Raw genomic sequence first — 26,181 nt, 5'->3', positions numbered from 1 at the left:
TTTCTTTATCCCATATTTTTGAAGTCGCCTCTTGTAATGAGATGGTTGTAAAGGCTATTTCGTTTGCATTCCCCAATGCTATTTTTGTTGTTGTTCTGCAGTATTTTCCTATGTACCTTGTACTCTATTTGAATCCTAGGTTAAAACTTTGTGTTTGTGTGTGTCTGTGTGTGTGTGTATATGTGTTATCTAGATGTATTCTCTCTCTATCATGACTAGAGCAGTTGTATTTTGACAAACATTTATGAATCTTGAAGAATATGGTTACTGTACGACCATGATTGGTATGACATTAATAACTTTGATAATTATATTACTATTATTAAAACATAGTAAGTTAATATGAGATTGGATGTCATTGTTATCTAGTGCATTGCTTACTTTTAATTTTGTGGTTATCTTATTAGAAAAAATAAATTAGTTGAGGACTTTCAAAGAATGTTACTCAAAAAATGTTTGCTTCATTTTGTTCCCTCAGCACCAATGAGAGTGCAAGATAGTGACTGTTCAATAAGTAGTATTTACAATCAATGAGATCATTTAAAACATTTTTAACAGTATGCTGGAAATAGTTTGTTGTGATTTTAACATATCATCACATTAAGTAATAAATATTTGGGGAACTTCTCTGGTGGACCAGTGGTTAGGACTCTGTGCTTCCACTGCAGGGGGCACGGGTTTGATCCCTGGTCGGGGAACTAAGATCCCACATGCGGCGCGGCCAAAAATAAATAAATAATAATAATACCTGGTAAATAAATATACATTATTAAAAAAAAGTAATAAATATTTTATAGTTAAAATAGTGCCAGTCCAATATATATATATATATTTTCTTTGTCACACAGCATTTCACTTGGCTGGCATTCCTTTTAATACAAAACCTGAAACTATTTCTCTCTGAAACCCTGTCAACATTAAATTCAGGACTTGTATGTATATTGCTTAAAACAAATAACTCACTCTTGTAGATGAGTTCATTTTGATTAGTTACTCTCTAACCATAGAGGAGACAAACAGCATTTTCCATTTTTCAAAATCATCTAAATTATTGTGGTTAAGTAAGAAGCTGTGAATTCATGAGGATCAATGTTACCATTTTTTAAGTATAGAATATCCATTTTAGCTAATTTAAGATAAAATTGCCCATTTTATAAAATGCAGTCATCTCTACTACTTCCTACTTCCAATTCTACAACAATGATTTGGATGTTTTTGTTTTAAATCTTGCAGTCATTGTATAATTTTTAAAATATTTCAAAGTACATGGCAAATAAATAATTGATTTTTATATTATTTTCATGGTATTATCTGAAAATATTTATTGTTAAATAGTCAAAATTCAGTTTTTGTTCTTAATGCTGACTTTATAAGCAATTTTTCCTATATTCCTTTTCTGTTTCCCAAAGATGATGATAGCAATGGTAGATAAGTAAATATAATCTGAAAAGATAAACTATCTAAGGAACTGTTTTATTAGTCTAAGTTTCAAGAGAAATTTGCATATCATATTCCTTAACTTTAAATACACAGAAATATGGAGCCTCCATCAGCCCTTGAAATGCTATGGTTATTTCACATCTGTTTTCTCATCTCTGACTCCCATAATATACTATAAATCATACTTACTAAATATCAATAGCAAATGCAGACATCTCTAGACCTTTGAGTGGTATAATTTTTATATGACTATTTTTATAGTCAGATATCTAAGGTCATTATCTCTTTTTTGCACACTCTTTTTTTGCACACTTAATTTCTGACTTATCTTTCTCTGATGTTATTTCCATAGGTACAAATTTTGGTCTTATTTTTAAGAGCTTGAAAATAAAGCACCACAGTTTATCGCATGTCAAAATTTTCTAAAGATGGGGAAATTGTACCTTTTTACAGATATTGCATTACTTTATTTAGAGGCAGGATTTTTTTTCCATTAAATAATTTTTTTCACTTGTTAAATCATTTGGGATAGAAGCCTGACAGGCACAATAAAAGAACTGGCTTACCCTGACTGCTACTATTCTTGTGAATTTAAATAAGCATTTAAACATTCCTGGTCTCTTTCTTTGATACAATGAATTATTAGACTGGACTGTCTCAAAGATTTTCAGCTTTAAATTTCTAAGAATCTAGCTTTCTGTTTTGCATATCTAATTAGATAGAAATTGTATAAAAGCAATTTTGGTCAGATGAGAAAGGATTCAGTTAGGTTAGACAGGTGATCACTGGGAAAGGGTTAAAATGGAGCTCAGTGGTGTTAACTAGCAATAAGTACACTGAGCTTCCACACTGGGTCATTGTTATTATACAAACCACCTGTGATTTCACTTCATCTCTACCCAAATTCTGTCCATAATTTATGCCCTGTGAAAGACATTGCTCAAAAAGCTGGCCTTTTAGTTTACTGGGAAACTTCATTCTGATAGATTTATGCTCCATTTCATCAAATTTTCCTATTGCCGTAGTCACACCCTAAAACACCAGTCTTTGATATTGCTTCACTCTGAAAACATAACAAACATCCCAACATTATCTCCAATCTTTTCATTTCCCTTCTCAGTTATTACTCCAGCAACTGCTCTCCTTATATTTTGTTTCCTACCATATTATCTCATTGGGACTTTCCCCCTCCCATTTATATGCCTAAATTCTTCAGTGAAACCCAAAACCTGGAAAAACGTAATGTTGGTTTTCTTCACGCCTACCATCAGGTTGCTGAGCCTTGGATCAGTATCACAGTATCAGACAGTGATACAACTAATCATTTATAATCATGTGCATCAGTGACCCTTTTGACCACCTGGGCAATCAATTACTTATAACAATTTTTTCAGCTTTGTGAAATTTCCCATTTCTCCCATTACATGCTGTCCTCAGCAGAAACTTAAACTTTCTCTTCAGCGAGAAAAGAGAAAAATATCAGTGAAGAATTACCTCAAATTCCAACTACCAATCTACAAACCAGTATAAATTCTCACCCCTTCTCTATTCTTTCCTTTCTGTCACAATGCTGCAGTTGTCATTCTTCCCTTCTAAGATCAATATTAAAGTTGGCCTTTAATTTATTTCATTCTACTTCCCTTTATATTCAGTATCTTCAACTTTTTCAACTATATTATGTCTGTCCATATGCATTTATGCATATTAAAAACACTCCAGTTTGAACAGAAAATGTCCTTTCTTAAAGATACATTCAATTTCAGCTATAATTCTATTTCTTGCACTTCATAGTCTAACTCTGTAAATAAGTTTCTAAAATCTTTGTTTCTATTTCATCATCTCTCATTTGTACACCTACAGTTCAAGGGAAACAACCTTGGCAAATGGCACCAATGACTTCCAAGTCACTCCAATCAGGGGTCACTTCTCAGTCTTCTTGCTTAAACTCTCACTACCCTTCTGAATAAGTGACGCTTTCTTTAAAACACTATCTTCTCTTCAGATTTGATTCCACTTTCACCAAGTATTTTTCCTACATTCTCAATTCTTTCCAATGGTCTATAGCATCTTTAAATGTTGGATTTCCTCATGCCTTCTTCCTCAACTCTATTTCCAATTTACTCTTCCTCTCATGTATTACCATGGCTTACCAAAGCCTGCAAATATGTATTTCTAATACTCTTTTTTGAACTTTAAATGTCTGTATATTTATCAAATATCCATCTACCTGTCTGTCTGTCTATCTATCATTGTTATCTATCATCTACTGCCTCTCGACCCCACAATTTAAACTCAAAAGCAAATCATCTATCAATCTGGACCAATTGTCCATTTCCCACAAGCTGCCAGATGTGTGAATTTCTTCTAGAATAGCACTCTTGTTCTCTCTCTAACCTCTCAATCACTCCCTGATTAAAGAAGAAGTTATCTGATTGATTTTTGGAAAAAAGAGCAGAGCATGATTGGCTCAGTTCTTTTTTCCTATATCATGACTATTCCTTCAGTATGCAGCCTTTTATTTAGTCTTATGGTATACTCAATTGCTTCAGTCAGGAAGATAGAAGATAGAAGTTGATTTTGTCTTCTTTTTCCTCATGCCCTTCATCCCTACATATCCAACTAACCTTGTACTTCTCCAGACTCTCACTGTTACCCTTCTATTTCTGCCTTCCTCTCTCTCTCTTCTGAGTACTGCAATAGCATTCTAAGTGGTATTCCCCCATCACTTCTTACATCCCATACAACTCCAATTTATCTTTTAAAATGCATAGTTATGTCGCCACATCACTTTAAAAAAATCTCTCAGTATTTGTAGTTACCTGTAGGAAAAAAATCCAAACTTCTTAATCTGGCTTAAAATTGGTGTACAATTGGGTTCTTGAACTTGCCTCTCTTACTGGCTACCCACCAGCTTGTTCTTTAAGAATTAGCAGTAGCCTCCTTCTCAGAATTCTTCAATATGTTATGTATGTTTACCAATTCAGAATTTTTATGCATCCTATTCCTTCTGTCTGGAACAATCTCTACCTTCTCCATTTGAATCTATTCTCTTAGATAATATCTATTATTCTTTTCAGTTTTCAGATTTCAGTTCTCAGGTTAACAGCCAGTTCCCATGGAAGTTCTTTATTGATTACTGAAATATATAAGATAAACAATTTGTATGCTATATTGCATTCTGTATTTTTCATAGCATATAATGGAAATCGTAACTCTAAATTACTTGTTTATAATAATTTGTGTAATGTTTTTCTTTCTTACTAGACTCTAAGCCCATAAGGGCAGAGCCTATCTTTTCTCAGGGCCACAATGGACTCTCCAACATATTGAGAAGTTCAGTAGGTATTTGCTTAATAAATGAATAGCCAGTAAAGAAGTAGGAATTTCACAGAAAATTATGGCATGAGGAAGATGAGGAAAGAGACTTTGGAAATAAGGATGGTTATATTGCAACTGATAGAATATAAGTAAGAGAGCAATTATGAATTGTGCACTTACATCGTAGGGCATTTTTACAGAAACTTTAGCAGGTAGATCTTGGGATACTATTACTTCCTCCTTTTTACATATGAGGGAAGTGAAACACAGCGGAGATTATGTGGCTTGACAAAGACCTCACAGCCAGTAGAAGCGGCACTGGTTTACAAATGCAGTAATGTGGCTGCAGAGCCCATGCTCTTTAGCACTATTTTATAATTCTCAGACCAGTAGAATCCTAGCTATCCTATCATTTGTTTCAGTCCCACTTCCAGAGTCAGTCCTGATGGAGCTACAGCAAGAGCTGTGCTGTGTGCAGTAGGAAGAGCACATGACTTGGAATCCAACAGACCTAAGTGCAAAGTGTAAATCCATTGTACCCTCTGTGTCTTCAGGGGACCAGTGGGCTTCTTTGAGGCTTAGTCTTTCCATCCGACAAGAGAAAGTAGTAACATCAACTCTATGTAACCCAGAGCTTTATCTTAAAGAAAGAATGAGGTAATTAATAAAAGTTTTGTAAATTCCTATAAAAATTTAAGCAATATTGATGAATAACTCATTTGCACTAGCATTTTGCTGTTATAGTGAAGAATAAGAGCCGACTAAATACCTGCTTTGAGACATAACTTATAACCTTGTGACCATTAACTATCCTGTCGATTTCAGTTTCATTATTTGTAAAATGGAAATAAAAATGACTATTTCATAGGTTAAGGTATTTTAGGTATTCGTAAGATGGTATATGTATGAGGTGAGACATATATTAATTCCTCAACAAATGTGAGTTCCCTAATGTCTTCCCTCACTGCCCTAGGATTCAGTGACCCAAGACATGATTTTTTGGTATCCTTTTTATGTTTGCTTAGTTTCCCAATTTCTTTTTATCCGTTAGGCCCTGGAGCCTGAATTCTTTTGACCAAATTATAGTTCTCTCTTTTCCAACTTTGGCATAATCAAACTGGACTGATCTTTTTACCTGACTCTTACTACTTTGTTCTTCCTGATTAAACAAACCTCCTTTATCAATTATCTTTTGGATTATGATTCAACCCACTTGTGTGGGCTCTGCATTGCTCTTTTGTTTGCATGTGAGTATGTGTGCCAATTTCAAACATATGTTTGTTTTTTAGAACATGTATTTTATCTTAGTTTTAACTTTTGTAGTACCAACAGAGTGCAATGATGTCATTACTCTACATAATTTATTTAGACTGTCCCAAAATACCATTTTCTAAAACTGCCATCAACTTTGCTTGTCTACCAATTTAGGTCTTTCAAATGTGGTGAAAAACTGGATGCTTCCTTTCCAGTTCTTCAATTATTGCAATGGTAGTTCAAGAGGAGGCAACTTGAAGTTTCCCATATTCCTTTGTACACTTTGCTGTGAAGGCACAGAGTTTTAGGAAAAGGCAATTTATGATTCTTTGTGTCTGCCTGCTTGTCTCTATAGTTTGGGGGACAATTAGCACTTTGCTCCATGACCTGAATTCTTTAATGGAACTAAGAAGAGTTGTTGATTTTCACCTTGTTCAGTTTTTTTTTTTTCTTGTTGTGAGAATGTGGGTGATGACTTCCAGACTGCACTGGTATTAAAGTACAACAGTTTATTTAAGCTTTCTTCTATCAAAGGACATCTGGGTTGTTTCTAGTTTTGGGCTATTACAAATAAACCTGCTATAAACATTTATGCATAAGTTTTTGTGTGAATATAAGTCTTCACTTTTCTGAGATAAATGCCCAGGAGTGCAATTATTGGGTCTTATTATTAAAAACAACAGCAATTGCAAACTATTTTCAAGAATAGTTGTGCCATTTTACATCCTCACTAGCAATGTGCAAGTGACCAGTTTCCCTATGTTCTCAGCAGGATTTGATGTTTGCACTATTTTTTTAAGAAACCGTTCTGTTAGGTATTTAGTGATATCATAGTGTGGTTTTGATTTGCATTTCCCTAGTGGCTAATGATGTTAACATCTTTTTATGTGTTTATTTGCTATCTGTATATCCTCTTCAATGAAATGCTTCTTTATGTCTTTAGCTCATTTAGTAATTGTACTGTTTGGTTTTTTACTGTTGACTTTGAGAATTCTTTATATATTCTAGAAATTAGTTCCTTGTTGGATATGTGTTTGCAAGTCTCAAAGTCTATAGCTTGTCTTCTCACCCTCCTGACAGGGTTTTTGCAAAGCAAAAGGTTTTAATTTTGAGAAAGTCCAATTTATCATTTTTCCTCCAATGGAATGTGTTCTTGGTGTCAGGTCTAAGAACTCTTTGCCTAGCGCAAGACCCCAGAAATTTTGTATTTCTGGGTTCTCTATTCTGATCCATTGACATGTACCTATCCTCTGCCACACTGCACTGTCTTGACTGTTTTAGCTATATAGTAAGCCTTAGTATCAGTTAGAGTGATTCCTTCTACTTTATTCTTCTTTGTCAAGATGGTTTACCTTTTTATAAGTTACAAAAGTAATATATGAAGGCACACTTGTAAAGTATTTCAAATGATAGTAGATTCATGTGTTTTGGGGGAGTGTATTTTAGTAACTTCTAAAGAAAAATCCCCCTTTTCAATCACAGAGGAGGATACATATTTGTTTCCCAAAAGTGCATCCTTTCTGATGGGCTTAAAACTAATGCTTCTAGCTCTACATAATGGCTGAAATGTCTAACGCTTTACAGTTTGTAACTGAAAAGCCTTGAAGCAAAAAGTGGCCCTAGGTGGAATTCTTCTCATTTTGTAGTGGTAGATATTGACAAGATCATGTTACTTTGTTTCCATCACAGCAACTCAAGATGGCCAGAGGCCTAATCTTTTGTGTGGTATGACTAGGAAGAAGCTTGGAACAATTTTGAAAAAGCAGCCTTTTGAGCAATGTTATTCCCAGATAGTTAGAGAGGGGATTAACCTTAGCCCCACATGTGTGGTTTCCTTGGTGTCAGAAAGGCTCATGTTAAGCTGACGTTGGTCCACACAAATTTGGAGATAAAGTGATTAAGCAGAAACGTCCATGAACTGTTACTTCGAGGACCATATCAAATTATTCTACACAGGATATTACTGGTGCTAGGAAATAAGGCATCTCTCTTCAGCTGATTTCAAACTGGAAGTGTGTCTCACTGCCTAACAGGGATTAAAATAACCCTCTTACTTATCCATGTTCAGAACTCTTTGGCAGGAGGATTGCTTCATATTAAGGGGTGCTGCATCCTAGAGTAGGCAGCATTTTGTATAGTGAATATTGGAGGCAAACAGTAGCTTCTATGGCAGTAATTTGGGGAGGTTTTATGGGAAAATAATAGTTTCAATAAAAGTCCAAATACATTCCCTCTGCTACATCATTTGGCTTCAGAAACAGTATATGAAAAGACAGGGAACTATACCTTAGAGCCGAAAATGATGTAAAGGTGATATCAAGAAACTTAAATTGTAATTATTTCTGCGAAGTAATTGTAGACAGAAAGAAACTTGAGGAGGTATCAGCTTGATCCACATTACCCGAAGTGAGATAGTAGTAGGAAAGATACCAATAGAATAGAATGTCACTGACTTTTATCACCCAGAATTTTCTTTCTACCATTTCATTTAGGGAGATACTTCTCCCCTCATTCAAATCACGGGGTTCTGGTGGAGACTGTTGATCACAATTCTCTTTCTCCTTGAGAGTATAACTCAGTTAGGCCAACCATAGAATTTCAGGCCCCACCCATAGGAATGTTTCCATTATGGGCTCATGTCCCAAGCCAGATTGATCAGACTCATTTTCTAGGAGTTTCAGCTGGGACTGACAGATAAGTATCTGACAGGGAAGTCTGAATACTTGGAATCAGTATGCTAGACTCTTAGGGAAAGTAAGCCTGAAAAAATGATAGAGACAAGATTCTTTGGATCCATTTTCCCTTGAGATTAGTCATACCCTATTTTATTTTTTGTTTGGTTAGTCTAGCTAATAAATGTTTTTAAAGTTGTTTGTTTCTGGTTTTGTTTATTTTTTCATTAATTTTTTGAAAGACTTCTTTTGCAGTAGTTGTAGGTTTGTAACAAAATTGAGAGGAAGGTTACAGAGACTTCCCATATATTCCCTGTCCCCACATATGCATAGCTTCCCCCATTATTAACATCATTCACCAGAATGATACATTTTTCATCAAAGATGAACCTACATTGACACGTCATAGTCACCCAAAGTCTACAGTTTTCCTTAGCATTCAATCTTGCTGTTCTATGTTCTATGGGTTTGGACAAATGTATAATAATGTATATACATCATTATAATATCATACAGAATATTTTCACTGCCCTAAAACTCCTCTGTGCTCTGCCTTTTCATCTCTCCCTGCATACTACGCCCCCCATAACCACTGATCTTTTTACTGTCTCCATAGTTTTGCCTTTTCCAGAATGTCATATAATTGTAATCATATAGTATGTAGTCTTTTCAGATTGGCTTGTTTCACTTAGTAATACACAATTAAAATTCGTCCATGACTTTTCATGGCTTGATAGCTAATTTCTTCTTAGTGCTGGAAAATATTCCACTGTCTTTATGTACCACAGTTTACGTAATCATTCACCTATGGAGAACATTTTCGTTGCTTCCAAGTTTTGGCAATTATAAATAAATCTACTACAAACTTCTGTATGCAGTTTTTTTGGTGTGTGGACATAAGTATTTAACTCCTTGTGTAAATAACAAGGAACATAATTGTTGTATTGTATTGTAAGGGTATGTTTAGTTTTGTAAGAAATTGCCAAACTCTCTTCCAAAGTGGTTGTACCACTTTGCATTTCACCAGCAATCTATGAGAGTTCTTGTTGCTCCACATCTTCACCAGGGTTTGATGTTGTCAGTGGTCCAGATTTTGGCCATTCTAGTAGATGTGTAGTAATATCTCATTGTTGCTTTGATTTGCATTTTCCTGATGAAATATGGTGTAGAGCATCTTTTCTTATGCTTTTTTTTGCCATCTGTATATCTTCTTTGGTGAGATGTCTCTTTAAATGTTTCACCCAATTTTTAATGGGATTATTTGTTTTCTTATTGTTGAGTTTGAAGGGATCTTTGTATATTTTGGCTAACAGTTCTTTATCAGATATGTCTTTTGCAAATAGTTTCTCCCAGTCTGTGGCTTGTCTTCTAATTCTCTTGATGTTATCTTTTGCAGAGTAGAAGTATTTAATTTTAATAAACTCCAGTTTATCAATGTTTTTTTCATGGATCATGTCTTTGATGTTGTTTATAAAAAGGCATTACCATATCCTAGGTCATCTAGGTTTTCTCCTGTATCATCTTCTAGGAGTTTTATAGTTTTGCATTTTACATTTAGGTCTATAAACTATTTTGAGTTAATTTTTGTGGAGTATAAGGGCTGTGTCTAGATTTACTTTTTGGATGTGAGTGTCCAATTGTTCCAGCACCATCTATTGAAGAGATTAGTTTTACTCCATTGTGTTACCTTTACTCTTTTGTCAAAGATCAGTTGATTATACTTAATCATGGTCTATTTCTTGGCTTTTTATTTTGTTTCTTTAATTTATTTATCTATTCTTTCACCAGTACCACACTGTGGCTTTATAGTAAGTCTTGAAGTCAGATAACATCAGTCCTCCAATTTTGTTCTTCTCCTTCAGTATTGCATTGGCTATTCTGGGTCTTTTGCACCTTGTATAAATTTTAGAATCTGTTTATTGATATTTATAAAATAACTTGCTGGGATTATGATTGGGATTATATTTAATCTATAAATTAAGTTGGGAAGAACTGACATGTTGACACTATTGAGACTTTCTATCCACAGACATAGACTCTCTCTCCATTATTTAGTTCCTCTTTTAAATTTTGTTATCAGAGTTTTATAGTTTTCCTTACATAGATCTTGTACATATTTTGTTAGATTTATACTTAGATATTTCATTTTGGGGGGTGCTAATGTAAATGTTATTGTGTTTCTAATTTCAAACTTGATTTGTTCATTGTGATATATAAGAAAGTAATTGACTTTTGTATATTAAACTTGTATCCTGCAATCTTGCTCTTGTCACTTATTAGTTCCAGAAGGTTTTTTGTTGGTTCTTCTGGATTTTCTATGTAGATGATCGTATCATCTGTGAACCAAGAGAGTTTTATGTCTTCCTTCCCCATCTGTATAATTTTTATTTCCATTTCTTGCTTTATTGCATTAGCAAGGGCTCCCAGTATGATTTTGAAAAAGAGTGGTGAGAGAGGACACCCTTGCTATGTACCTGGTCTTAGTGGAAAAGCTTTGAGTTTGTCTTCACTTAAGTACGATATTTTCTGTAAGTTTTTAAAAATAAATACAGTCATTCCTCAGTATCATGGGGGATTGGTTCCAGGAGCCCTGTAGACACCAAAATTTGTGGATGCTCAAGCCCCTTATATAAAATGGCACAGTGTAGTGAATGCAGCCAGCCCTCTGTATTTGTGGATTTTGCATCAGCAGATTCAACCAACCATGGTTCAATTCAATTCAATTGGATCAATTCACTTCAATCTCTGCTTGGTTGAATTTGTGGATGCAAAATTTGCAGATACAGAGGGTTGACTGTAGTCTCTTTTAAGTTGAGAAATTTCCTCTCTATTACTAATTTACTAATAGTTTTTATCATGAATGGATGTTGGACGGTGTCAAATGCTTTTTCTGCATCTATTGATGGATCATGGGTACTTTTTGTTTTTAGTCTTTTGTTGTGATAATTACATTAATTGGTTTTCAAATTGAACCAACCCTGCATACCTGGGCTAAATCCCACTTGGTCATGGTGTTTCCTTTTATACATTTTTGGATTTGATTTGCTTTTGTTCAAGATTTTAGCATCTGTGTTCATGAGAAATATTGGTCTGTAGTTTTCTTATAATGTCTTTGTCTGGTTTTGGTAGTAGAGTAATGCTGGCCTCATAGAATGAGATAGAAAGCATTCCCTCTGCTTCTATCCTCTGAAAGAGATTGTAGAGAATTGGTACAATTTCTTCCTTAAACGTTTGGTAAAATTCACCAGTGAACCCATCTGGGCCTGGTGCTTTCTGTTTTAGAAAGTTATTAATTATTGATTCAATTTCTTTAATATATATAAACCTATTCAGATTGCCTATATATTCTTGTGTGAATTCTGGCAGGTTGTATATTTCAAGGAACTGGTCCATTCCATCTAGGCTTTCAAATTTGTAGGCAAATTCACACTATTTTTATTATACTTTTAATTTTCATGATATCTGTAGTAATATCCTTTCTTTCATTTCTGAAAGGCTTTATTCTGTTTGTACCTGTCATATCATTTTATGACAGTTTGTCTCTAGATCTTGTGGAGGAAATATGGAATGGACTGCTGGGTAGTGGGTTTCAGTGTTAAGTGTTCTGGGCATGGGGCTTCCCATTTGTTCCCATGGCCTTTATATGCAAAGCACTGCTCGGCATCTTATTCAACAATCCCAATAATAAACATGTTAATTCTCTTATTTTGAAGCAGACACCTTCATGGACAATATTTGTTTAAAACAGCACAGATGCGGCCTGGAGATGAGAGTAGTTGAGGTTGGGATGAAGTTAATCTACCTGGCAGATACTAGCAAGGTAATTTTATTGTTAGGTTTGTTCCTTCTTCTCCTGATGCACAGCACATCAATGTTCATAATCTTCCTGAACTTTCCCAACTTCGCATCAGCCTTTTCATGAACAGGTTTTAAAACACATTTTCTTTCTCCAGATTTAAGATTTACCTCTGTCTCCACATCAAGAATTGCTCAGAATTTTGGTCCCCCTAGGATAACATTTTTGTTTGCCATGTTTTTTTCCTGCTTTAGGATTTTATATTCCTTATTATCTTTACCTTGAATACTTCCTTTTCTACTTATCTTTTCCACGTAGTTACAGCTCTGTAATTTTTCATATCTTCCAAGGAAAGCTTTTCTTGATTTGCCACTCTGTTAGCTTCTCCTCTTATATTATGATATAAAACTTGAACTTGGCCTTCAGAGAGTTTCTGATAATTCTTTTTTATCCTCTACAGGATCTGTAGAGGAATCTGCAATTGAATGTATTTTGCCAGTTTTGAAAAATTCTCAAATATTACCTCAAATTTGGCTTCTGTCTCTCCTTTTCTTTGGAGAGATTACAGTTACACATATCTTTTCACATTTTTTTCCATTTGCCTCTTGCATTCTTTTTCTCTGTTTTCCATCCCTCTTCCAATCTGCACTTTAATCTTAATATTTTATATTCACCTAAATTCCTGATTATCAATCTTTCTTTAATACTGTGTCTAATATGACTTTGAACTCACTTATTGGATTCTTATTTTCAGCTACTTTGTTATTTTAATAAACATTTTATTTTAGAACAGTTTCAGATTTACAGAGAAATTAGAAACACAGTTTTGAGAGTTTCCATATATCCCAGACTTAGTTTACCCTGTTATTAACATCTAATTTAGTATGGTACTTTTGTTATAATTAATGAATCAGTACTGATAAATTATTATTAACTAAAGTCAAGAGTTTATTATGATTTCTTTGTTTTTTTCCTAATGACCTTTTTCTATTCCGAGATCTCAACCATGATAGCATATTACATTCAGCCATGTGTCTCCTTAAGCTTTCTTGAATGTGACAGTTTCTCAGACTTTTTTGTTTTGATGATCTTTACAGTTTTGAGGTGTACTCGTCAGATATTTTCTAAAATATTCCTTAATTGAGATGCATCTGATGTTTTTCTTACAAAATAAGACTAAGGTTATGTGTTTTTCAGAGTAAGATCACAGATTTTAAGTGCCATTCTCATCACATTATAACAAGAATACATACTACCAATATGATTTAGCGCTGTTTATGTTAAATTTGACATCTGGCTAGGTAGAGTTTATCAGATTCCTCCATTGTAAACTTAATCTTTTTCCTCCATTTCCATGCAAACAAGTATAGTCAATTTATCTTGACAAAGGAGCAAAGGCAATTCAATGGAGAACTCACAGTCTTTGCAACAAATGGTAAGAATTTATGTTTATTTGGTTAGGAGTTGGTCTCTGTTTAATGTTTTCATAGTTGTATGTGCCAGAGGTGCCAAATTAATTTAAGTGTCCTTGTTTCTGTACCCCTTTGACTTTGGGTTTCCTTAAGAACTGCCCCTAGGAGGGATTCTGAATCTTGTAAGTCTTTCAGCTGTAATCCACTGTTATTATAATGGAGCCCTGTTGGTGTGGTAGAAAGGTACAGGAAAGGGGTGTATTCTATAATCTTTTGATTAAATCTCTGTATTTTTGTGAGCTTGTGTCTCTGGGTTGTTACCTTCATAAATGTTTCTGTAGTAGTATAGTTTTTTTTTAAATCTCCCTTAGATGAGATAGGAAATTAGAGGAGGTTGCAATCTGAGTAAATCACTTCCACCAGCTGAGATAAAGATCTGGTAATTATTTTTCCGCCTTGGATAATAGGCAGTACTTATAGAGGAAATTCTGGGAGTATCTGACAATAATTACCCTTCCCCCTTCCCTGTCAGAGCCACAGGGTATCTTTCTAACATATTACCTTAAAAACATAGTGGGCTTGCAAAGTGTGGGGCTCTTTCCTAGATTATGGACCCAGGTTTTTCTTATTGTCATGCTTGTCTACACTCAGCTTCTAGCAATTCATCAAAATGTCTATGTGAGCACTTCTGCATGTTTATGGTTTCTGTGGCTCCTGCTCTAAGCAAGTGGTTCTTGACTGTGACTCTCTTGATTTGCCTGCTCTGTGAATTTCATGGTGGCAAATGGCCTTGTAATCTTTGTTACCTGATGGATTCAATAAAAGCCATTGATTTTCTTTTTGTTCTGCTCTTTCTTGTTTTAAGTTTGGGAGTGACAACTTCAAAGCTCTTCTTTAAATGAACATAGCTGACACCAGAAGTAGCAAACCATTGGATTTTTAACTTCTAGAATGTTAAGTTGACTCCTTTTAAGGATTTGAGGTTTATACTGATATTCTCCATCTGTTTTCTATACTTGCCAACATATTAATCATATTTATTTTAAAGTTATGGTCTGATAACTAGGATATCTAAATGATCAATTTTTTCCCTTGGTTTTAGTCATTTTTTTGCTAAAGCATACCTCGTAATATTTTATTTAATGCTAGATATTGTATATGAAAAATTAGAGAAGCTCTGGATGATATTTTCTTCCTGAAAAAGGGTTAAATATTTTTCTGGAGGGCAAATAGAGTAGAGGCTGATTCCCTTGATCCCATAGAGGATTCATTTTAAGCTTTTTTTTTCTTTCAGGCAGAACACATTCAACTTTGGCTTTACTTCTAGATCACAGCCCTTACCCCTAGGCTGTGCTCCTCTGAGGCCTTAACTATAAGCCAGAGTTGTTTGACTGTGTTCTTTATCTTGGCAGGTCTTGAACTCCAACCTCTGTCTTCCTAGTATTGCACTGCTGATCAAATTTTTGAACAGTTCTCTAGCTTCCCAGCTGCTACTTTCTGTACAAATTGTTGTAGTATCTTTCTGAGCATGTTCATCTTAGGAGCTGACAAATACCTCAGAGGAAACTGCACTCAGATAGTTGGGCTCCCTTTTTGTGGCTCTTGCCTCTCTGAGATTTTGTCCTAAAAGTCTAATCACTTTGAAATTTGCAAACTCCAGTCTCTGAATTAGCATAAATGTCAGTTACATTAAATGGAGAATTATATGTTCCTATTATTTTTATTGTCTTGAACTATATCAATACACATCTATATTTGAAAATATATTCAACTAAATTTTGAATGGTATTTCAGGGTCTTAAAAAACATCATATGCAAAATATGGAAAGTATGCTCAGTCTACACAACAGTAAGCAAGAGAAATGCTTGCTAATTCCAGGTCTTTTTTATTTTTTTTTCATTTTTGAAACATTTAAAATAAATAATGGTTTGTTAACATTTTAAAATAAATTTAGTTGCCTCTGCTTTATATTAATTAGGATCTGCTTAAATCCTGTGATATTTTGGGGATTCCACTTTTTAAAAAGTGCAGTGCTAGTAAACTGAGAAATAGTTACCCTGAAAAGATCATAGATAACAGCTATGAAGCATGGATTATAAATAAATTTTAAAATTTTGAAAAAACTATTCTTGCTATACTAATTCCATGTGAGATTATATAGTTTACTGTAATGGAATGACATGAAAGTATCAATAGTTAAGTGGGGAACAATGGCAGTTCAACACTACTTACTTATTAAATTCATTTTCTTTCTTTTAATTCCCTCAATTAAAAAAAAAAACAGGACACATGAATCTATTCTGTATTAGGTTAATGTTAACATGTTAAGCTTCATTTAGAACCCAATTTAGACTGTATACATCTCTAGTAAAAATATAAATTTATTTGAGAAAGAATACACTTCCTGTAATGATTAACTAATTTATTATAAATATATATGTAGAGAAGGACAGGAGAGAGAGAAAGAGAGAGAGAAAATTTAGAGAATGTCATTTAGCCATAATAACATGGTTAAAAGAAATCCATTTTATGTATTTTTTTTTAACATCTTTATTGGAGTATAATTGCTTTACAATGGTGTGTTAGTTTCTGCTTTATAACAAAGTGAATCAGCTATACATATACATATATCCCCATATCTCCGCGCTCTTGTGTCTCCCTCCCACCCTCCCTATCCGACTTCTCTAGGTGGTCACAAAGCACAGAGCTGATCTCCCTTGTGCTATGCGGCTTCTTCCCACTAGCTATCTAATTTACATTTGGTAGTGTATATATATCCATGCCACTCTCTCACTTCGTCCCAGCTTACCCTTCCCATTCCGCGTGTCCTCAAGTCCATTCTCTACGTCTGTGTCTTTATTCCTGTCCTGCCCTTAGGTTCTTCAGAACCACTTTTTTTTTTTTTTTTTTTAGATTCCATATATATGCGTTAGCATGTGGTATTTGTTTCTGTCTTTCTGACTTACTTCACTCTGTATGACAGACTCTAGGTCGATCCACCTCACTACAAAGAACTTAATTTCGTTTCTTTTTATGGCTGAGTAATATTCCATTGTATGTATGTGCCACATCTTCTTTATCGATTCATCTGTCGATGGAGACTTACGTTGTTTCCATGTCCTGGCTATTGTAAATAGAGCTGCAATGAACATTGTGGTACATGAATATTTTTGAATTATGGTTTTCTCAGGGTATATGCCCAGTAGTGAGATTGCTGGGTCATATGATAGTTCTAGTTTTAATTTTTTAAGGAACCTCCATACTGTTCTCCATAGTGTTTGTACCAGTTTGCTCTCCCACCAACAGTGTAGGAGGGTTCACATTTCTCCAGACGCTCTCCAGCATTTACTGTTTGTAGATTTTTTTGATGATGGCCATTCTGACTGGTGTGAGGTGATACCTCATTGTAGTTTTGATTTGCATTTCTCTAATGATTAGTGATGTTGAGCATCCTCTCATGTGTTTCTTGGCAATCTGTATATCTTCTTTGGAGAAATGTCTATTTAGGTCTTGTACCCATGTTTGGATTGGGTTGTTTGTTTTTTGATATTGAGCTGCATGAGCTGCTTGTAAATTATGGAGATTAATCCTTTGTCAGTTACTTCACTTGCAAATATATTCTCCCATTCTGACAGTTGTCTTTTAGTCTTCTTTATGTTTTCTTTTGCTGTGCAAAAGCTTTTAAGTTTCATTAGGTCCCATTTGTTTATTTTTGTTTTTATTTCCATTTCTCTAGGAGGTGGGTCAAAAAGGATCCTGCTGTGATTTATGTCATAGAGTGTTGCACCTATGTTTTCCTCTAGAGTTTTATAATGTCTGGCCTTACATTTAGGTCTTTAATCCATTTGGAGTTTATTTTTGTGTATGGTGTTAGGGAGTGTTCTAATTTCATTCTTTTCCATGTAGCTGTCCAGTTTTCCCAGCATCACTTATTGAAGAGGCTGTCTTTTCTCCATTGTCTATTCTTGCCTCCTTTATCAAAAATAAGATGACCATAAGTGCGTGGGTGTATCTCACACCTTTCTATCCTGTTCCATTGATCTATATTTCTGTTTTTGTGCCAGTACCATACTGTCTTGATTACTGTAGCTTTGTAGTATAGTCTGAAGTCAGGGAGCCTGATTCCTCCAGCTCTGTTTTTCTTTCTTAAGATTGCTTTGCCAATTCAGGGTCTTTTGTGTTTCCATACAAATTGTGAAATTTTTTTGTTCTAGTTCTGTGAAAAATGCCATTGGTAGTTTGATAGGGATTGCATTGAATCTGTAGATTGCTTTGGGTAGGAAAGTCGTTTTCACAATGTTGAGTATATGTATAGTATCATGTCATCTGCAAACAGTGACAGCTTTACTTCTTCTTTTCCAATTTGGATTCCTTTTATTTCTTTTTCTTCTCTGACTGCTGTGGCTAAAACTTCCAAAACTATGTTGAATAATAGTGGTGAGAGTGGACAACCTTGTCTTGTTTCCTTAGAGGAAATGGTTTCAGTTTTTCACCATTGAGAATTATGTTGGCTGTGGGTTTTTCATATATGGCCTTTATTATGTTGAGGTAGGTTCCCTCTATGCCAACTTACTGGAGGGTTTTTATCAAAAATGGGTATTGAATTTTTTCAAAAGCTTTTTCTGCATCTATTGAGATGATCATATGGATTTCCCCCTTCAATTTGTTAATATGGTATATCACATAGATTGATTTGCATATATTGAAGAATCCTTGCCACTTGATCATGGTGTATGATCCTTTAAATGTGCTCTTGGATTCTGTTTGCTAGCATTTTGTTGAGGAATTTTGCATCGATGTTCATCAGTGATATTGGCCTGTAGTTTTCTTTCTTTGTGACATCTTTGTCTGGTTTTGGTATCAGGGTGACGGTGGCCTCGTAGAATGAGTTGGGGAGTATTCCTCCCTCTGCAATATTTTGGAAGAGTTTGAGAACGATAGGTGTTAGCTCTTCTCTAAATGTTTGATAGAATTCACCTGTGAAGCCATCTGGTCCTGGGCTTTGGTTTGTTGGAAGATTTTTAATCACAGTTTCAATTTCAGTGCTTGTGATTGGTCTGTTTGTATTTTCTATTTCTTCCTTGTTCAGTCTCGGAAGGTTTTGCTTTTTTAAGAATTTGTCCATTTCTTCCAGGTTGTCCATTTTATTGGCATATAGTTGCTTGTAGTAATCTCTCATGATCCTTTGTATTTCTGCAGTGTCAGCTGTTACTTTTCCTTTTTCATTTCTAATTCTATTGATTTGAGTCTTCTCCCTTTTTTTCTTGATGAGTCTGGCTAATGGCTTGACAATTTTGTTTATCTTCTCAAAGAACCAGCTTTTAGTTTTATTGATCTTTGCAATCATTTCCTTCACTTTTTTCCTATTTTTTTCTGATCTGATCTTTATGATTTCTTTCCTTCTGCTAACTTTGGGGTTTTTATGTTCTTCTTTCTCTAATTGCTTTGGGTATAAGGTTAGGTTGTTTATTAGAGATGTTTCTTGTTTCTTGAGGTAAGACTGTATTGCTATAAACTTCCCTGTTGGAACTGATTTTGCTGCATCCCATAGGTTTTGGGCCATCGTGTTTTCACTGTCAGTTGTTTCTAGGTATTTTATGATTTCCTGTTTGATTTCTTCAGTGATCTCTTGGTTATTTAGTAGTGTATTGCTTAGCCTCTATGTGTTTCTATTTTTTACAGACTTTTTCCAGTAATTGATATCTAGTCTCAGAGTGTTGTGGACAGAAAAGATACTTGAAACGATTTAAATTTTCTTAAATTTAGCAAGGCTTGATTTGCGTCTCAAGATATGGTCTATCCTGGAGAATGTTCCATAAGCACTTGAGAAGAAAGTGTATTCTGTTATTTTTGGATGGAATGTCCTATAAATATCAATTAAGTCCATCTTTTTTAAAGTATCATTTAAAGCTTGTGTTTCCTTCTTTATTTTCATTTTGGATGATCTGTCCATTGGTGAAAGTGGGATGTTAAAGTCCCCTACTATGACTGTGTTACTGTCGATTTCCCCTTTTATGGCTGTTAGTAGTTGCCTTATGTATTGAGGTGCTCCTATGTTGGGTGCATAAGTATTTACAATTGTTATATCTTCTTCTTAGATTGATCTCTTCATCATTATGTAGTGTCCTCTTTTGTCTCTTGTAATAGTCTTTATTTAAAGTCTATTTTGTCTGATATGAGAATGGCTACTCCAGCTTTCTTTTGATTTCCATTTGCATGGAATATCTTTTTCCATCCCCTCACTTTCAGTCTGTATGTGTCCCTAGGTCTGAAGTGGGTCTCCTGTAGACAGCATATATACGGGTCTTGTTTTGGTATCCATTCAGCCAGTCTATGTCTTTTGGTTAGAGCATTTAATCCATTTATGTTTAAGGTAATTATCGATATGTATGTTCCTATTACCATTTTCTTAATTGTTTTGGTTTGTTATTGTTGCTCTTTTCCTTCTCTTGTGTTTCCCGCCTAGAGAAGTTCCTTTAGCATTTGTTGTAAAGTTGGTTTGGTGGTTCTGAATTCTCTTAGCTTTTGCTTATCTGTAAAGGTTTTAATTTCTCCGTCGAATCTGAATGAGATCCTTGCTGGGTAGAGGAATCTTGGTTGTAGGTTTTTCCCTTTCATCACTTTAAATAAGTCCTGCCACTCCCCTCTGGCTTGCCAAGTTTCTGCTGAAAGGTCAGCTGTTAACCTTATGGAGATTCCCTTGTATGTTATTTGTTGTTTTTCCCTTGCTGCTTTTAATATTTTTTCTTTGTATTTAATTTTTGATAGTTTGATTAATATGTGTCTTGGCGTGTTTCGCCTTGGATTTATCCTGTATGGGATGCTCTGAGCTTCCTGGCGTTTATTAACTATTTCCTTTCCCATACTATGGAAATTTTCAACTATAATCTCTTCACATATTTTCTTAGCCACTTTCTTTTTCTCTTCTTATTTGGGACCCCTATAATTCGAACGTTGGTGCATTTAGTGATGTCCCAGAGGTCTCTGAGACTGTCCTCAATTCTTTTCATTCTTTTTTCTTTATTCTGCTCTGCGGTATTTATTTCCACTATTTTATCTTTCAGGTCACCTATCCGTTCTTCTGCCTCAGTTATTTTGCTATTGATTCCTTCTAGAGTGTTTTTAATTTATTAAAAATGTATTGTGTTGTTCATCATTGTTTGTTTGCTCTTTAGTTCTTCTAGGTCCTTTTTAAACGTTTCTTGTATTTTCTCCATTCTATTTCCAAGATTTTGGATCATCTTTACTATCATTACTGTGAATTCTTTTTCAGGTAGACTGCCTGTTTCCTCTTCATTTGTTTGGTCTGATGGGTTTTTACCTTGCTCCTTCATCTGCTGTGTGTTCTCTGTCTTCTCATTTTGCTTACCTTACTGTGTTTGGGGTCTCCTTTCTGCAGGCTGCAGGTTTGTAGTTCCCGTTGTTTTTGGTGTCTGCCCCCAGTGGCTAAGGTTGGTTCAGTGGGTTGCGTAGGCTTCCTGGTGCAGGGAACTGGTGCCTTTGTTTTGGTTGATGAGGCTGGATATTGTCTCTCTGGTGGGCAGGACTGCATCCGGTGGTGTGTTTTGGGGTGCCTGTGACCTTATTATGATTTTAGGCAGCCTCACTACTAATGGGTGGGGTTGTGTTCCTGTCTTGCTAGTTGTTTGGCATAGGGTGTCCAGCACTGTAGCTTGCTGGTCGTTGAGTGGAGCTGCATCTTATCGTTGAGATGGAGATCTCTGGGAGATCTTTCGCCGTTTGATATTATGTGGACCCGGGAGGTCTCTGGTGGACAAATGTCCTGAACTCTGCTCTGCCACCTCAGAGGCACAGTCTTGACACCCAGCCAGGGCACCAAGACCCTGTCAGCCACACAGCTCAGAAGAAAAGGGAGAAAAAAAGAAAGAAAGAAAGAAAAAAGTAAAATAAAATAAAGTTTTTAAAATAAAAATAAAAATTAAAAAATTAAGAATAAAAAAGAGAAAGAAAAAAAGAAGAGAGCAACCAAATCCATAAAAAAAAAAAATCCACCAATGATAACAAGCACTAAAAACTATATTTAAAAAAAAAAACAAAGAAACAGACACCCGAACCCTAGGACAAATGGTAAAAGCAAAGCTATACAGACAAAATCACTCAAAGAAGCATACACATACACACTCACAAAAAGAGAAAAAGGAAATATATATATATATTTATATATAAAAAAACAAGGAAGAGTGACCAAATCAATAAACAAATCTACCAGTGATAATAAACTCTAAATACTAAACTAAGATAAACATAAAGCCAGAAACAAATTAGATGCAGAAAGCAAACCCCAAGTTGCTGCCAAAGTCCACCACCTCAATTTTGGGATGATTCGGTGTCTATTCAGGTATTCCACAGATGCAGGGTACATCAAGTTGACTGTGGAGATTTAATCTGCTGCTCCTGAGGCTGTTGGGAGAGATTTCCTTTTCTCTTCTTTGTTCGCACAGCTCCTGGGGTTCAGCTTTGGATTTGGACCTGCCTCTGCATGTAGGTCGCCTGAGGGCATCTGTTCCCTGCTCAGACAGGATGGGGTTAAGGGAGCAGCTGATTAGGGGGCTCTGGCTCATTCAGGCCAGGGGGAGGGAGGGGTATGGAATGTGTGGCGAGCCTGCAGTGGCAGAGGCCAGCATGATGTTCCACCAGCCTGAGGCACACCGTGTGTTCTCCCGGGGAAGTTGTCCCTGGATCATGGGACCGTGGCAGTGGCGGGCTGCACATAATCTTGGGAGGGGAGGTGTGGATAATGACCTGTGCTTGCACACAGGCTTCTTGATGGCTGCAGCAGCAGCCTTCGAGTTTCATGCCTGTCTCTGGTGTCCACGCTGACAGCGCGGCTCGCACCCATCTCTGGAGCTCATTTAGGTGGTGCTCTGAGTCCCCTCTCCTCACGCACCCCGAAACAATGGTCTCTTGCCTCTTAGGCAGTTCCAACCTTCTTCCTGGACTTCCTGGACTTCCAGCTGGCTGTGGTGCACTAGCCCCCTTCAGGCTGTGTTCATGCAGCCAAGCCCATTCCTCTCCCTGGGATCTGACCTCTGAAGCCGAAGCCTCCGCTCTCATCCCCCAACCGCTCCAGAGGGTGAGCAGACAATCCTCTCGGGCTGGTGAGTGCTGGTTGGCACCGATCCTCTGTGCGTGAATCTCTCTGCTTTGCCTTCTGCACTCCCATTGCTGTGCTCTCCTCTGTGGCTCCGAAGCTTTGCCCCCCTGCCCACCCCCTGTCTCTGTCAGTGAAGGCGCTTCCTAGTGTGTGGAAACTTTTCCTCCTTCACAGCTCCCTCACAGATGTGCAGGTCCTGTCCCTATTCTTTTGTCTCTGTTTTTTCTTTTTTCTTTTGTCCTACTCAAGTACGTGGGGAGTTTCTTGCCTTTCAGGAAGCCTGAGGTCTTCTGCCAGCATTCAGTAGGTGCTCTGTAGGAGTTGTTCCACATGTAGATGTATTTCTGATGTATTTGTGGGGAGGAAGGTGATCTCCACGTCTTACTCCTCTGCCATCTTGAAAGTCTCTCCAAGAAATCCATCTTAGTTAAAATAAATTATTAAATTATGTCTCCTCCATGGAAAAAGTAAGTTAAATCTCTTAGAATTCAGTGCTTGGTGCCTGATTAAACTTTTCTCTGATTTCAAAATTTTATCTGTAAACAGTATAGTATTATTTATGTACCTTAGAAGATCACCATGAAAGTTAAACCAAAAAACTTATTTGAAGCAATTAGCTCTAATAATCACACACAAAAAAGTGTTTACACACTCCATAGTCAATGTGTCCAAATATTTATTTTAAATAAATGTTAGTCAGAATTTCTCATTTTACTGGTCTACATTGATTACTATTCTAAAATCTAACTACTATAATTTGTTATTGCATATTGTTTACACACACACACACACACAAATACATGCAGACTTGAACTACTGTTCTTTTGTAAATGGGATATTTTCTGAAACAAAGACCAGTATTTTGCCATAATTAGACTTTGAAAAGAGCATTATTAGGTTATGGCAATTTTAGCAGGCATTCTTTTTCTTCCTAAATGGCTATTTGGAGATAATTGAAGAAAGCAAAAGAATGTCCTTGGTGTTAGTTGGATTACTATTTGATAGGAATAAAGCCTACATGGGGCAACATGAAACCTGCAAAAGAACAGTGATAAAAAATTAAGGAACATTCTTTAGAAGTTCAAAGTGGAAACTGAAATGGTTAGATATTAACATTCTCTGCTATGTCTTTCAGAAAATATTCCATATTGACTTCGGTAATAACAAACTTAAAAGAAGCCTAGTTAAGAACTTATCAGAGGTACTACCTCTCTTTTTTCTTTCATTATAATTATTACTTTCCTCATTTATTTTAATTGCTAGATTTCAAATAATAAAACTTAGGAAGAGAAAATTAACTTGATAATTGAAGAATAAGGAATTTTCACACAGGCCTAAACACATGCACACACACAGACACACAAATACAATAAATACCTTTTTACTCATTAACTAGAATCAACCATTTTAACATTGTCATAATTGGTTCTTGTACTTTTTTGTTTTGTTTAACAAACATAAAACATTCTCACAGCTAACTCTCTACTTGAATAATGTCTCCATTGAATGCAGTCTTAACTATGATACTTCTCTAAAGGCAACCAATATCATGAACTTTGCATGTACTTTTTCAATCTAGTTTTGTTACTTTTTTATATATACTAGATTATATTTGCTTTTTAAATTTGTGTAAATATTATCAGAGTGTATTATTCTTCAGCTTGTTATTTTACTAAACAATACATTTTTGAGATCTATCTGCATTGAGAGAGACAGTCAGACAGACAGACAGATAGATATACCTAATTCATTCCTTTTTCTGGTTGTATAGTTTTTACTCTGACATTTCCAGCCTATATCTATTATATTGTGCCCTATGGATCTCACTTTAACAGAATAAAACTAGAATTTTTCAAGTAAAAATTTTCATTAACAGGGTTTAATCTGTGAGTTTATTCAGTTTACATGATTACTTGTACCTTTTAAAAAAAATTTCTTATTCTATTTACAACATATTTCCTTTGGTTCATTTTATTTTTCTTTTCCCATTTTTATTGAATTCATAAATATTCTTTAGTTCATTTTATTTTCTCTCTGTAAGAGTTTATTTATTCTTTACTTTTAAATTATGGGCCTATCATGAAATACTTAACCTGTATTTTTTACAGATGTATATTCATCTATTTATTACAGTAGAAAATTAATTGATATTTTTAGCTTATACTTCAAGGAATTTATTGTTGCTTAAATATCCTGAAAGTTGTCTTTTACATTTGCATGTGATTTTTTAATTCATCTCTTTTGGCTCTATTAGTTTCTAAACACAAAATAAAATTATGTATAATCCTCTAGCTAAAATGATTTATCTATTTCCTTACTCATCATTACAATCTGATTTACAATTTTTTTCCCTAGATACTTTTGTTTTTCTTGCCAAGTCCTTCATTTTTTCCTACATTCTTAAATTATAGTTCAGCTTGGTATAGAATGTTTGATTGATGACATTTTTAATATGTGCTTTGAAGATATTATTATTTTTTCCTCAAGTTATCTTAGGATGAGAAATATGCTTAATTTGCCTTGGTGTACTTTTAGAGACACTTAGGTTTTTAATTTGATATCTTTTAAAAGTTAATCTTTTAGGGGCTTTGCTGGTGGTGCAGTGATTAGGAATCCGCCTGCCAACGAAGGGGACACGAGCTTGAGCCCTGGTCTGGGAGGATCCCTCATACCACAGATCAACTCAGCCTGTGTGCCACAACTACTGAGCCAGCATTCTAGAGCCCACAAGCCACAACTACTGAGCCCGCATGTCACAACTACTGAAGCCCATGTGCCTGGAGCCTGTGCTCTGCAGCAAGAGAAGCCACCGCAATAAGAGGCCCGCACACCGCAATGAAGAGTAGCCCCTGCCCGCCACATCTAGAGAAGGCCCGCGTGCAGCAATGAAGACCCAATGCAGCCAAAAATAAATAAATAAATAAATAAATAAATAAATAAATTTATTTTAAAAAAAGTTAATCTTTTAACTTTTCTTCTTAGACTTTGAGATTCCACAGTTTCATAAAAATATACTTAAGATTTAATTTTTCAATCTAAAGACTTAGGTATTTCTGTAATTCTGAGAATTGTTGTCTATCATCTCATTTAAAATTGCCTCTTTCACATTCTTCCATTATTCTTCTACTCCTCTATTCACTATTCTGCTAATTCAAATAGAACTATATTGGATC

This window comes from Balaenoptera ricei, chromosome 10 (assembly GCF_028023285.1).
Source record: "Balaenoptera ricei isolate mBalRic1 chromosome 10, mBalRic1.hap2, whole genome shotgun sequence".
NCBI classification, from domain to species: domain Eukaryota; kingdom Metazoa; phylum Chordata; class Mammalia; order Artiodactyla; family Balaenopteridae; genus Balaenoptera; species Balaenoptera ricei.
Note: the sequence above shows the minus strand (reverse complement) of the source record.